A 15,590-nucleotide genomic window follows, 5' to 3' on the forward strand; every position below is an offset into this window, starting at 1 on the left:
TCTCTCTCTCTCTCTGTCTCTCTGTCTCTCTCTCTCTCTCTCTCTCTCCCCTCCCCCACTCTCTTTCTTGCTCTCTCTCCCCCTTTTCTCTTTTAAAGCAATAAAAAACAAAAAACCAATAAATAAATAAAAGTTCCTGACGTTTTCTTCAGTATCCTACAGTAAACCAATTCCTGGGGCAAGCCCTTCAGTGGAGACTCCTGGAGATGGTTTCTTTTCTCCTATTCCATAAAAGTTCTTTCCTAGGCGGCTGTGTTTTCTTACTCATCCTTGAATCAAGTAAGCTATGTCTGGGCTGAAGCTGTACCAGTTGATATGCTCCTGATTCCATTCCCTGACAGGTGGAATAATGCTTGAGTCCTCTTCTCTCTCAGGCACATCTGGACAAGAGGTCACCCCCACAGCTGGCAGATCAGTCTCCAGGCTTCTGCTTATTTTCACTGGGGCCACTGGTGCCCACTCCATGGTCATGCCTCAACCCCTCCCATTCCTGCCTTCCCCTGAGCACTAACACTCCACCAACATCTGTCATAATCATTTCCTTACTCTTCTTTCTATACTTTTACTGTCTATCTGGCATGCATCCCTAAACTATTTAATTAGTATTGACTTTGGTTAACTTCATGTATATTTTGGGGGGAATGGCTTCTTTCACTCAATTCAATGCATCTGGGACCAGGGCTTCCCTCTGGCCCCTGCTTCATCCGGAAGGATGTCCGGTCTAATTAGCATATTGCCCTTTTATTATTATAGATGTTTCTGTCTCTCACTCCTTCCCCCTTTCTCTCTCTGAAATCAATAAAAATATACTTAAAAAAGAAAGAAAAAAATATCCTCAGGTGAGGATTAAGAACAAAAAAAAAATGTTTTAAAGTGTGGCACCATGAAAGTTCAGGTCCCCCTAAGTTAAGTGCTGAGAGGGAACAGAGAGGAAAACCACGTAGCAGTGACTTCTGGAGCTTGCCGTTTTCATGGAGCTTGAGTCAAACAGGCACATTCTGCATTGGGCTTGTTACTCCTCACGGTGAGAGAGATCGCACACCTGGGGAACCAGGGCATCTCTGTAAGAGGGGTTTCTTTTTCTTTTTCTTTTTTTTTAAATATATTTTATTGATATTTTACAGAGAGGAAGGGAGAGGGATAGAGAGCTAGAAACATCGATGAGAGAGAAACATCGATCAGCTGCCTCCTGCACACCTCCCACTGGGGATGTGCCCGCAACCAAGGTACATGCCCTTGACCGGAATCGAACCCGGGACCCTTCAGTCCGCAGGCCGATGCTCTATCCACTGAGCCAAACCGGTTTCGGCAAGAGGGGTTTCTTTTTTTAAAAAATATATTTTATTGATTTCAGAGAGGAAGGGAAAGGGAGAGAGAGATAGAAACATCAATGATGACAGAGAATCATTAATTGGCTGCCTCCTGCACACCCCCCAGTGGGGATTGAGCCTGCAACCCCAGGGCATGTGCCCTGATTGGGAATCGAACCCTGACCTCCTAGTTCATAGGTCGACACTCAACCACCGAGCCACGCCGGCTGGGCAAGAGGTTGTTCACATTTATTACAGGATTTGGGCTTGTGTTGGGTGATTTGCTCTGGCTGGATACCCCTGGTCAGGAAGCGGAGGCAATTCTGTGGTTGGGATCACACTGTGTCTTACCTGGAAGGAGGAGGACGAGACCCAGGCGAAGGCCACAGCGGGAAGGAAGCAGCAGTCATCCATTGGTTATGTAAGGGGATATTTGGTCATTTTTGTGGTTTGGCAATAGCATTCATGTTTTGTCTGTGGTCAGGTCATCTTGTTTCTGTCTTGATCTGTGGTGGTCACAGACAGGCCTTGTCTGGATGTTCTACTGTGTGAACTCATTTATGCTCAACCGAGCCCCAACCAGCCTGTGAGTGGCTGCTTCTGGCCTGCAGGGGCTGCTTTTCTCTTTCTTGGTTGTTGACATGCTTCACCCATGTCTCTCCATGCAGCCATAGTTCATTCATTGTCACCACTCCTGGTGTTCTCTTCCATGCTCACTGTAATACACATATGTCCATTACAGTACAACTGTATTTTATTTATTCACTCTACTGTTGATGGACATTTGACTTGCTTGCAGTTTGGGGCAACCCCACTCCACCAGCCTGCTGCTTGATTTTTCTGATGCCATAAGCTTAGTGCAGGGCATGGAAAACGGCAAGCTCCAGAAGTCACTGCTACGTGGTTTTCCTCTCTGTTCCCGCTCAGCACTTAACTTAGGGGGACCTGAACTTTCATGGTGCCACACTTCAAAAGAAGTTTTTTTGTTAATCCTCACCTGAGAATATTTCTTTCTTTTTTTAAATATATTTTTATTGATTTCAGAGAGAGAAAGGGGGAAGGAGAGAGAGATAGAAACATCTATAATAATAAAAGGGTAATATGCTAATTAGACCAGACATCCTTCTGGATGAAGCGGGGGCTGGAGGGAAGCCCCAGTCCTAGGTGCCTGTGGGTGGCTAGAGAAAAGCCAATGCTGGCAGCCGGGGGAAGGAAGGCCTACTCTTGCATGAATTTCATGCATTGGGCCTCTAGTCTATATATATAAAAGGCTAATGTACAAAGTGTCCCCTCAGGAGTTCAACCAGGAGACCAGGAGTTTGATCACTCGTTATGATGTGCACTGATCACCAGGGGGTGGCACAGAGCAAAGGAAGGCCCCGGCTGGCAGCCGGAAGGCCCCAATCGGCCCTGATCACCGGCCAGGCCTAGGGACCCTACCCATGCACTAATTCCGTGCACTGGGCCTCTAGTCAATGATGAAAGAGAATCATTGATCGGTCGCCTCCTACACATTTCCCACTGGGGATCGAGTCCACAACCCGGGCATGTGCCCTGACCAGGAATCAAACCGTGACCTCCTGGTTCATAAGTTGACGCTCAAACACTGAGCTATACCAGCTGGACAGGATATTTTTTCCCATTGATTTTTAGAGAGAGTGGGAGGGAGGGGGAGAGACAGAGAGAGAAACATTGATGTGAGAGAGACACATCGATAGGTTGCCTCCTGAATCCACCCAAACCAGAGCATGGAATCAATCCTGCAATGGAGGTACATGCCCTTGACTGGAATCAAACCCAGGATCCTTCAGTCTGCAGGTTGATGCTCCATCCACTGAGCCAACCTGGCTTGGACTGTGCCACACTTTCTGGGCCATTTATAAGTGGACACTCTTGAAAAGTTTTAAATGGAGATGGGAAGCAGCCAGTCCAGAGTGAGATTAATAATGGGGGGATGGGGAGAGAGGGGAAGAGGGAGAACTCTATAAAGACCCAGCCTCTGTGTGGAGGTGTTGGCATCTCTTCTATTGTAGAGTGAACCCAATGAAGTGAATTGTTGGGTGAGCTTATGAGGAAGTAATTATAATTACTGCAGTGGGGTGGGGTGGAGGAATCTTTATTCTGCCAAGGGCCATTTGGCTATTTATAACATCATTTGCAGGCCATGCAAAATTATCAGCTTAAAAATTAGCCTGCTATATTTGGTCAAACATTTAATTAACTCAACCCTAATGCCTTGGCAGGGCCAGACCAAATGATTTCTCAGGCCTTATACGGCCTGCGGGCCGGACATTCCCCACCCTGCTCTAGGGAAAACGTGTGACTGAAGTCTGGTCTTCAGTCTGACTGTGATAGAGATGGGCAGATAAGGCAAACACTTTGCACATCAACTTGTAATGCTAGTGCAGAAGGTAAAATTGTGGGAGACAACACTGGGAAGAGATTTTTTCTTCCTTTAAGACTTTAGGACTGTGTACCTCAGTTTTTGTATAACAAGATTATTCACCAAATAGTAAAATTCACCAAAGTTTGAACTACTAATATTATAATTTTTTTCTTTTTAATAAAATGTATTTTTATTAATTTCAGAGAGGAAGGGAGAGGGAGCGAGAAATAGAGACAGAACATTAATGATGAGAATCATTGATTGGCTGCCTTCTGCATGCCTCACACTGGAAATTGAGCCCTAATCTGGACATGTGCCCTAACCGGGAATTAAACCGTGACCTTCTGGTTCATAGGTCAATGCTCAACCACTGAGCCACTCCAGCTAGGCATAATTTTATTATTTTTTTTTTACCTTTAAAACCTTTGAATATTCTGGAAAGTTTTGGATTAAAAAAATATGGTAAAGGATTCATTTTATTTTTTACTCCTATCCAGTTTACCCATTGCTATTTATTAATATATCTTCCCTCCTTCTTACCTCACATGCATTTGACTCATCTACCTTTTTTACACATTAAATTTACATATGTATTTGGGTTTATTTCTGATCATTCTATTCTAGTCTGTTCAACTATTTCCTCTGTAATATAAAAGAATTTAATTATTATAATACATTTTAATATATGGTTGTATTAAGTACATCCCCATTACTCTTTTTTCAGAATTTTTCTTATTCCTCATTATCATTTCCTGATGAACTTTAGTATTATTTTTTCAAGTAAAAAAAAATCACCTTGGTGCTTTTGTTTGGTTCTATAGTGAATCTATAGATCAATTAAAGAAATGAATATCTTAAAAAAGAAATTAATGTCTTTATCATTGTGATTAGTCTTCTCTCTTCTGTAAGCAAAGAGAAGAAGTCTGAAGTGGGGGGAAAAAGAGGAAGAAGAGAAATTTTCTCATAATTCACATTTTAAAATAGAGTGTAAAATGCATTTTCCTCTGAATAGCACAAAAGACTTTTAAAAACATCACCTCAATCTCTAACACATCCCCAAAGCATGAAATTACTATTTCTAATTTATAGACTGAAAGCTCAAGGCAGAACCTTGCCAAGTTTAACTTTTATATGTTCGTTCTTAAGTGATTTGTTACTTTGGAGTATTTATGAAGAACTGAGTGTAAATCTTTTCTTTCTTTAGGCTTTTGGCAGCCTCTTCCAGAGTAAAATGAAATAACGAATGGAGTTAATAGAAAAGCTATATAAATATGAACAATCTACACGCAATCTTAGCCAAAAGGCCGAGAAGCGACAAAATATGAGCAATCTAATTGATGGTGGTTTTACTCTGATATAAGCTACTTTCTGTAAAATTTATCTCTTATCCCAACTTTGACTCTTATCCCACTGTCAGAATGACTTCCAGATTATCCAGAGTGATAGGTAACAAACAGAAAAATAACTTAACGCTCATTCTTAGCTTCCCATACCTCTTAATTTTCAACAGTTTCCTTTGGAGAATCATAAAATTAAAGGTTATTTTCCTGCAATTTTTCTCCTCCTAAATATTTGGATAGCACACTAGGGCGACTAAATGGGTAGTTGGACTCGACCGCGAAGATGGCAATCGGGAAAGAAAAGCCAGGAGCACAGGGGGTCCAAGTGCACTTGGAGTACCTGAAATTACACCTGGCAGCCGGCAACCTTTTGTGCGTCTTTGTTGTACTGCTCCTGGCAGCGGGCTCTCAAGGGTACCTTTATTTCACTGATTACTAAATTAGTGTTGGATTTAATGAGAGAGATCTGTCCTTTTATTTGTGCCTTTTCCCTTCTTCTTCTTACTTAAAAAAAAGGATCAGCATCACAAAAGCTTTGTACATTTCTAGTTTGCTTTTGATGATGTGACCATTTGCTCCCATCTATCTCCATGGTAATAAGCTTCCTCCACCCCCCCTTTTTGAAGCCTCAGACACTAGGAAGCTTCAGGAATGGAACAGAGTTACATGCTAAAATAATGCAGAGCTACAAATTGGTCTCTGTAAATAGGCCCCATCTTCAAAGCCTGGGGAGAGTCTTCAAAAATGCGATCCATTTTTCTTTGCTTGAAAACAGGTGTATTTCAGATAAAATATTTGAAAGTAAAATTTGGCCTCTGAGGAAATGCATCTCAGTAAGTGCCCATATTCCAAAGCAAGACTTGGACAGGATTTTATAACTGAAAAGGCCTCAGACTTCATCTAGCCCCAAGATTTTTATTGTACATTTGAAGACACTGAGGCTTAACACAGTTCATTGTCTTTTGTCTGATCATAACTTTGGGCTGGGACGTATATCTCCCAGCAAGCTATTCTTTCTTCTGTTACCACTATTTCAATACTAATTGTTATGAATTGTTAATAATATTGTTATTAGGGATGTTAATAATAGCTGTTATTAGTGGTAAAAGAGTTAATGCACAGATTACTATAAAATGCAAATAACTTATTATATCTATGCTATGCAACTTTTCACTGTAACCTGAAGTCTTTGAGAAATTGATATTTCAGTTTTCAGTCATGTTCTCCTAACGAGTATATGCACAAAATCAATATTCTTAAAAATGATTTATATATATACACACATATACATATTTGTAGTATGTAAATAAAATATTAACAATGGTAATCTCTGAGTAGTGGTTATAGTTAACATAAGTTCTCTTTTTTATAATTTACTGTATTTTAAATTTTCTATATTAAATCTATGTTATTTTTCTTATAGGAAAAAATGGTTTCTATTTTTAGAAAAAATGTGCACATTTATTTTGTTGTTGTTTTTATTTTTACAATATGTTTTTATTGATTTGAGAGAGAGAGAGAGGAAGGGAGAGGGAGAGAGATTGAAACATCGATTATAAAGAAACTTCGATTGGCTGCTTCCTGCATGTCCCCCACTAGGGGGTATGGGGGATCAAGCCTGCAAACCAGGCATGTGCCCTGACCAGGAATTGAACTGGTGACCTCTTGGTGCGTGAAGCAATGCTCAACCACTGAGCCGCACCAGCTGGGCAAAATGTGCGCATTTGGTGCTTAAGATGTAAATCATTCATACATGGTCCAAACCCATTGTTGTTGTTTTTTAATTACTGGGGTTGCATTTGTTAACAACAGTGTATAGGTTTCAAGCGTACAGTTCTTAATACCTCATCTGTATGTTGTAACATCCAAAGTCTAGTCTCCTTCTGTCACCCATCCCACTCTTCTTTTCCCACCAAATGCACAATGATATATGGTCCACAATGGCTGCAGGCATTCTGCTCTGCTCTCCCTGCTCATTAATCGTGCTGGGCCTGAAATGACCATGCTTCCCCATCACTCATAGGAACCAGCGGTGCTCAGCAGGAGGGCACTGACTGCAGAACCCAAGGTTTTGGGAGAAACCTTTGCAGCTATTTCTGACCGACATTTTGCTTCTTGTTTTGTTTAAGAGCTACTTTTACGGGAAAAATACTAATTGGTACTTCCTCATCCTTTCCATACCCGAACACCTTGAAGTACTTCACATGCCCGAACCCATTTATGTTCTCATCAAAGGATGTGCTTGGGCTTGTCGATTCATTAGAGTGCAACAAACAAAACCCACGTGATCAGTAGCATCTAGGAAATCACGGGAAACCCTCTGGGAATCACAGGGTGTCCGAGAATAACAGCCGCAGTGGCCCAGAATCCCGCACGGTGATGTGGCCTATGTGTGGCAGAGGCTGAGAAAACGCTCTGTGACTAGGAGACTCCAATTCAGAGATGACACCAGGACTTGGTTACCCCTTCTGCCCCCAGGTAACCAATGCACCAGTGGCCTGAACCAGTTGAAAACTATCAATTCATCACTGCTTCTGACCAGGTACAGCATTGTAAGCAACTGAGTTTAACCTCCACTAATTCTGTCCTGTTCGATTACAATTGTAATAAACTGGACCTATCTAGCTTTTATTATCAACCATAATATTGATTTAATCAATATTATAGAAGAATAATGTACGTGACCTCGAGAAGTGACCAGATGACCACTGACCATATCTTCTCTTACATATGGCTTCAACATTCCTTTGAAACAAGTCTAATTGGAGACTAGAGAAAAATAGAAAAGGAACATAGAATTTATTCCCAGATATTAAAAATTAATGGGGAGTAACCAAGTACCTTAAAATAATGTGTCCAAAATAAATCTCTAGCCCTGGCTGGTTTGGCTCGGTGGATAGAGCATCAGCCTGCGGACTGAAGGGTCCCAGATTCAATTCCGGTCAAGGGCACATGCCTGGGTTGTGAGCTCGATCCCCAGTGGGGGGCATGCAGGAGGCAGCCAATCAATTATTCTCTCTCATCATTGATATTTCTATCTCTCTCTCCCTCTTCCTTCCTCTCAAATCAATAAAAATATATTTTTTTAAAAAAATCTCTAGATTTTTGCCCCAAATCTGTTCTCTCTCCAGCAGTCACCCCTCTTCAATATACAGTACTGGTATTCGCCCAGTTGCTCAAGCCAAAAACCACAGTGCTGTCCTTGGCTCCTGTCTTCCCTTCGCTCCCAAATTTAGTCCCTCAGCAAGTTCTGTTAGCTCGACTTCCAAAAAATCCCCACATTCCTCCTCTTTTCCACTTCTTTCCCTCTCCACAGCAGTCCCCAGGGATCCAAGCCCCCTTCACCTCTCACACGAACAACACAATGACTCCCACCCAACCTCTCACTTTTGACCTTCACTGCCATTCATTCTCCCCCTGGCAGCCAGATTTAACACATAAATAGATCATGCATACCATGCCCCTGCCAAAAGCATCTCTTCTCACAGAACAAAAGCCAAACTCCTTTTGCCTGGAGTTTCCACTTGATCTTGTCTACCTCCAGCCTTTCCTCCTACTCTCTTCCTTGCTTTCTCCTCCAGCTCTTTGGCCTCCTCTCTAGCTCTGCAGACGCCCCCTTGTGCTTGGAAGGCTATTCTCCAAGGACCAGTTCCTTGGTTTACCCTTTCATACCATTCAAATCTCTGCCCAAAGGTTTTCTCCCCAGGGGAGAGAGGCTATCTCACTCTGTATCTCCTCTCCTTACTCTTCCTCCTAGCTCTTATCACTACTTGAAATGATGTTATATCTTTTTTTTAAAATATATTTTATTGATTTTTCACAGAGAGGAAGGGAGAGGGATAGAGAGTCAGAAACATCGATGAGAGAGAAACATCAATCAGCTGCCTCCTGCACACCTCCCACTGGGGATGTGCCCGCAACCAAGGTACAACCCCTTGACCAGAATCGAACCTGGGACCTTTCCGTCTGTAGGCCGACGCTCTGTCCCCTGAGCCAAACCGGTCAGAGCGATGTTATATCTTAAATATCTTAAATGCTTGTTTTCTGTCCTAGAATGCGATCATCACAAGGACACAGGTGGTCTTCCTTGTATCTACTGTGATCTCAGCTCCAAGAGCAGTTCCTCACATACAGCAGGCAGTCAATAAGTATTTGTAGAATGCATGCATGGCCTCATCTTAATCCTTTCTTCTCCTTTGAAAGAGACCATTTAAGGGGTAGTCAGGATACCTGGAGAATAATAAATCAGCATGCAACCTATACAATAGTAAACAAATTACATTTCTACCATGGATCACCATAGATATATGTAAGCACTTCATGCGGATATTTGGGCTGCAGATTTTTGTGGCTCAGTGAGATGCTAGATATATGCTAGGCAAGGCACACTGCAGTCATTTATGTAAGTGCCTATGGCCCTCTTCAGGTTGTTATCTTCCTGAGGGTAGAGACCATGGCTTGCTCATCTCCTATAGTTTTTGTTTTGTTTTGTTTTAATCCTTACCCAAGGATATGCCCCCATTGATTTTATTGTTTAAGAGAGGAAGGGATTGAGAGAGAGAAACATCCATCGGTTGCCTCCCCCGTATCCAACAAGGGATCGAAACAAACCTTTTTGATGCACAGGACAACGATCCAACCAACTGAACCACCCAGTCGGGGCTCATCTCCTATATTTTACTAGAGGCCTGGTGCATGAAAATCATGCACTCGGTGGGGGGTGGGGTCCCCTCAGCCTGGCCTGCGCCCTCTCACAGCCCAGGAGCCCTCGGAGGATGTCTGACTGGCAGGGAGCGGGCCTAAGCCATCAGTCAGACATCCTTAGCGCTGCTGTAGAAGTGAGAGAGGCTCCCACCATCGCCCCTGCACTCACCAGCCATGAGCCCGGCTTCTGGCTGAGCAGTTCTCCCCCTGTGGGAGCACACTGACCACCAGGGGGCAGCTTCTGCATTGAGCATCTGCCCCCTGGTGGTCAGTGTGCATCATAGCAACCGGTCATTCCGCCGTTCAGTCAATTTGCATATTAGCCTTTTATTATATAATATAATTAGCCTGGTGCACGAAATTCATGCATTGGGGGTGTGTGTCCCTCAGCCCAGCCTGCACCCTCTCCAATCTAGGATCCCTCTCATAATCCAGGACTGCTGGCTCCCAACCACTCGCCTGCCTGCCTGCCTGATTGCCCCTAACTGCTTCTGCCTGCCAGCCTGATCACCCCCTAACCACTCCCCTGCCAGTCTGATCGACACTTAACTGCTCCCCTGCCAGCCCGATTGCCCCTAACTGCCCTCCCCTGCTGGTCTGGTCTCCCCCAACTGCCCTCCTCTGCAGGCCTGGTCGTCCCCAAATGCCTTCCCCTGCTGGCCCAGTCACCCCTAACTGCCCTCCCCTGCCAGCCTGGTCACCCCTAACTGCCCTCCCCTGCCGACCCGATCGCCCCCAACTGCCCTTCCCTGCTGGCCTGGTCACCCCTATATTCCCTCCCCTGCTGGCCTGATTGCCCACAACTGCCCTCCCCTGCCGGCTGGTCACCTCTAACTGCCCTCCCCTGCCAGCCTGGTTGCCCCTAACTGTCCTCTTCCGCAGGCCTGGCTGCCCCCAACTGCCCTCCCCTGGTGGCCCAGTCACCCTTAACTGCCCTCCCTTGCCAGCCTGGTCTCCCCCAACTGCCCTCCCCTGCAGGCCTGGTCCCCCCCAACTACCCTCCCCTGCAGGCCTTGTCCCTCCTAACTGCCCTCCCCTGCAGGCCTGGTCCCTCCCAACTGCCCTCCCCTGCAGGCCTTGTCCCTCCTAACTGCTCTCCCCTGCAGGCCTGGGTCCCTCCCAACTGTCCTCCCCTGCAGGCCTGATTGCTCCCAACTGCCCTCCCCTACAGGCCTGGTCACCCCTAACTGCCCTCCCCTGCAGGCCTGGTCACTTCTAACTGCTCTCCCCTGCAGGTCTGGTCACCCCTAACTGCCCTCCCCTGCAGGCCTGGTCACTTCTAACTGCTCTCCCCTGCAGGCCTGGGTCCCCCCACAACTGTCCTCCCCTGCAGGCCTGGTTGCTCCCAACTGCCCTCCCCTGCAGGCCTGGTCACCCCTAACTGCCCTCCCCTGCAGGCCTGGGTCCCCCCCCAACTGTCCTCCCCTGCAGGCCTGGTTGCTCCCAACTGCCCTCCCCTGCTGGCCATCTTGTGGCAACCATCTTGTGTCCACATGGGACAACCATCTTTGACCACATGGGGTGGCCATCTTGTGTGTTGCAGTGATAGTCAATTTGCATATTACCTCTTTATTATATAGGATGATGACAGCAACTTATAAGTAATATGTAGTATATAAATATTTTATGAATTGAATTAAACTGGTTCTTTTCACATCTGGCATGAATTTTTAGATTCTGGTGTGTGTGTGTGTGTGTGTGTGTGTGTGTGTGTGTGTGTGTGTGTATTCAAACCAAAATTATCTATTTGAAGTGATCAAACTTGGGAGACCTATAAGTTTGCCCTAATTCAACGTATTAGTTATCACAACCCCAATAAAAATACCAATAAAGTTTTTTATGCAGCCAAATAAGTTGATACTGAGTTTATACGAAAAAATAGTCAAGGACAGTCAGGGGGAAAAAGTTAAAAACTTTGAGTGGGAACTAGCCTTGCCAGATATTATAATCCTATATAATAAGAGGCTAATGTGCAAATTGTCCCCTCAACTGGGAGTTTGACCAAGAGTTCAACTAGGAGGTGGGGGCAGTCTGCCAACCTCCCGTGGCCCCTCCCCGCAGCTGCCTCCCCCCACTGCCCCCCCCCATGAGGGGTGGGGCATCCAGCCAGCCAACCACCTGCGGCCCAGCCCAATCAGCCCCGATTTGGGCAGGCCAGCTGGACCCCACCGGTGCACGAATTCGTGCACCAGGCCTCTAGTATTCTATAAAGCTGTTGGATAGAATGACTAAACATCACAGAGATGCCAGTTGTCCTCAAGTCAATTTATTAATTATCACAATCCTAATAAAAAGAACAACAAGCTTTTCTCTACAGCCAGACAGCTTAATTCTAAAGTTTATATGGGAAAGACATGTAACAATAGTCAGGAAAACAATTTTTAAAATTGAGAAGGGCATTAGCCCTATCAGATATTAAAACATACTGTACAGTGTGGTATGGAACCATGGCTAAACAAACAGACTAATAGAATTAAAAACCCAGAAATAGAACCAAAAGCATATGGACATTGACTGGAGCCCTGAGCTGCCATGTAAGAAGGCAAACTACCCAGAGGCTGTCATCAAATAAGGACGCCTAAGCAGCCACATGAGGAAACCCCATGGAGAGAGAGGGACCAAGAGAGAGAAAGGGATGCCCAGCCAGCCCCCATGGCTCTCAGCTCCAGGACACTCCTTCATCTCATTGCTGGCAGGGCCCCAGGCATTCTGTAGCAGAAATGGGCTGTCTCTTGCTGTGCCCTGTCCAGATATAGTAATAACAAGTTGTTGTTTGAAGCCACTAAGTTTATTGTGCACAACAGATAACTTGAACAGAATTTGGCACTTGGAAGTGGGGTGCTGTCCTACAGACACCTAAACCGTGTGACATCGGCCATGGCTTTGGGATGGGGTGTCAGGGAGAAGCAGAAGAGGCTGTGAGGAGACTGTTGGTGGGGGTATGAAGGACATGGAGAGAAATGTTACCAGAGTCTGAAAAACAGGACCCTTTTTATGCAGAGGCAGAAAGTGTGGCAACGCTGTCACCTGTAAATAACGTGGAAGATGGGAAGGCTACTCATGACTCTGGGGTTGTCTGGGGAGATGCCCAAGCATAGGAGAGGGGGTGCCAACGGGCTGGTTCCAGTTGCCAAGGATAAAATATGAAACCGGAGAGGTGATCTAACAAAGAAATTGTTCAAGGTTTTAGCAGAATTGGATTTACTGGGTTCTAAAATAAAACTTGCTTGTCCAGTCTCTCCCATTAAAAGACTTCCAGACGAGAACTGGCTTCAGAGCTAAGATCAAATCCAGGATGTGGCTGTGAGAGGCTTTGTCAGAGGAATTTCAGGAAGGCCCACGAGGACTTCCAAGAACCTGTGACTCGTGGGTCTGTAATGCACAGATTGGGCACATTCACGTCCATGTTCCAGGACTTAGGCAACTAAACAAAACAGCGTCCATTCATTCTCAATACATGCTGAGTGTCTGCTTGGTGCCAGGCACTAGACGAGTGTTTGCAAATTCCTGATGGACACTAATCTTCAGGATTCTGGAACAAAGAATTGGGATTCCTAGGGAGTCTTGGGAATTGTCGAAATCATAAGTTATTCTGGATGTTCTAGAATACCTTCTTCACATGTTTTTAAACAGTGACTGGCATAATAAAACGGTGAACCATCTTCCTGTTATAGGTTTATAATAAAAGTTTCTGAAATTTACTGTGAAAAAAATAAATGCATGGTTCATTATTATTATTATGTACATATCTATTGATATAGGATTATATTACATTTCAATTACATGTAAAAATGATCGCCGAAACCGTTTTGGCTCAGTGGATAGAGAGTCAGCCTGCAGACTGAAAGGTCCCAGGTTCGATTCCGGTCAAGGGCATGCACCTTGGTTGCGGGCACATCCCCAGTAGGAGGTGTGCAGGAGGCAGCTGATAGATGTTTCTCTCTCATCGATGTTTCTAACTATCTATCTCTCTCCCTTCCTCTCTGTAAAAAATCAATAAAATATATTTTGAAAAAAAAAATGATCTCTACCTGATATAGACATTTGATAATAGAAAATATTAAAAGAAGTAGTAACAAAACAAACATCAAATAAAGTGATTTAAAAAATTAAAAAATAATACATTTATATTTTGAAAGTTACAATTCTTAAAACGAAATTTAAAAACACAACATGGATTGACTTATCTGATTGTTACGATCTCTGTTTTATGATAAATATTCCAGATACTGAGTGTTCTTTCATTTTGTGTTGACAGTGGTTGAACTGTTGAATTGTTGAGAGTGTGTCTAGAAGTATGGATGAAAAAGGGGCTCTGTAATAAATCTGAGAAGTCCAGTGACCAAATTCCTATTGGGCATGTCCGGTGGGTAGCCCCAGGCACATTACTTCTTTAGTAAAAGGTTATCTTTACTGTAAGCAAGCCCTGCCTATACTTTTCGTGCATCTAGGTCAGCGGTGGGGAACGTCCACTGTGAGCCATATCTTTTGATCAGGCCCTCGCCAAGGCAACCATAGGCAGGACTTGAACTTTAATAAATCTTGGAGCTGTTTTTCATAGCAACATAATTTTTACGTTGATGATTTTGTACGATCCGCGCGTGATGTTACAAATAAATGGCCCTTGGCAAGAAGAGGTTCCCTACCCCTGATCTAGGTTAACACACCTTTGAAATAAGCATCCTCAAGAGAGCACATTATCTTGTTCTCTGTCCTGTAATCCAGTCCCCACTTCAGTTTGGTTCAAAACACTCAAAAGTTCTCCACAGGTTTGGGCATTTCTTACCTTGACAGAAGTATCTTCAGGTTGGTCATTAGGTGCATGTTGCTTCTTATAAACTCCTTACCTCTTTTTAAGGATTAAAATACTGTCTTTCTCTGATTTTGATTTTGCCCTTGAAGTCCACATTATTTTTGCTAATTCAGACTTTAGAAAAGTTTTGGGATTTACAAAGAATAGCCCTCTGGTGTTTCTTCTGATAAAGCGTGTTTTTCTTTACAAAAGTCTTTCCAGGCCGGGGGAGCGAAGTGGGGTGGGGTGTTGCAGGGGGGAAAAGGAGACATACGTAAAACTTTAGATAATAATAATAAAAAAAGTCTTTCCATTAATGATGTTGCTAATTCAGCTATTTCGCTCTTGTTTGCCAAAGCAAAAAAGCTGTCCACTTCATATAAACTACTAATGTTGCTTAAATATTTAATGAAGGATATTAGATCTTTTTCCTGCAAAAGCCATTTGATTCTAATTCTTTTAAAAGCATCCTGCTTGAAGCAGAATTCTGATTTCACTTAGAAGATCTGCATCATGGTTGTTTAATGCTTATCACCAGTTTTAGGCAATGTGATTTCTCTCACACAATTTCATAATATTCCTCTTTCCATCGTGTGCTAGCTTCAGTGGGCACAAAATCATTTTTATCAGACTTAGGAGCTTTAAGAACCTTCCAACCATTTTTCTGGTGTGTTTCAGAGTGTTTTGCAGTCCAACGTGACCTCTGAGGTCTCCCCCCGCCCCCAATTTTTCAAAAAAATATATTTTTATTGATTTCAGAGACCAAGGGAGAGGGAGAAAGAGAGAGAAACATCAGTGATGAGAGAGAATCACTGCCTCCTGTACACTCCCCCACCGGGGATCAAGCCTGCAACCCGGGCATGTGCCCTGACTGGTAATCGAATCCTGACCTCCTGGTTCATAGGTTGACACTCAACCATGGGAGCCACGCTGACCAGGCTGAAATGTCTTGGTTTTAATCCTGATTTCCACCGTGATCATTTAATAGGATGTGACAAATTATTGATTCTCCCGCCTTTTGGCTGCAAGCAACATGTAAAATTATAATTGCTCATTAG

This window comes from Plecotus auritus, assembly GCF_963455305.1.
Source record: "Plecotus auritus genome assembly, chromosome: 5".
NCBI classification, from domain to species: domain Eukaryota; kingdom Metazoa; phylum Chordata; class Mammalia; order Chiroptera; family Vespertilionidae; genus Plecotus; species Plecotus auritus.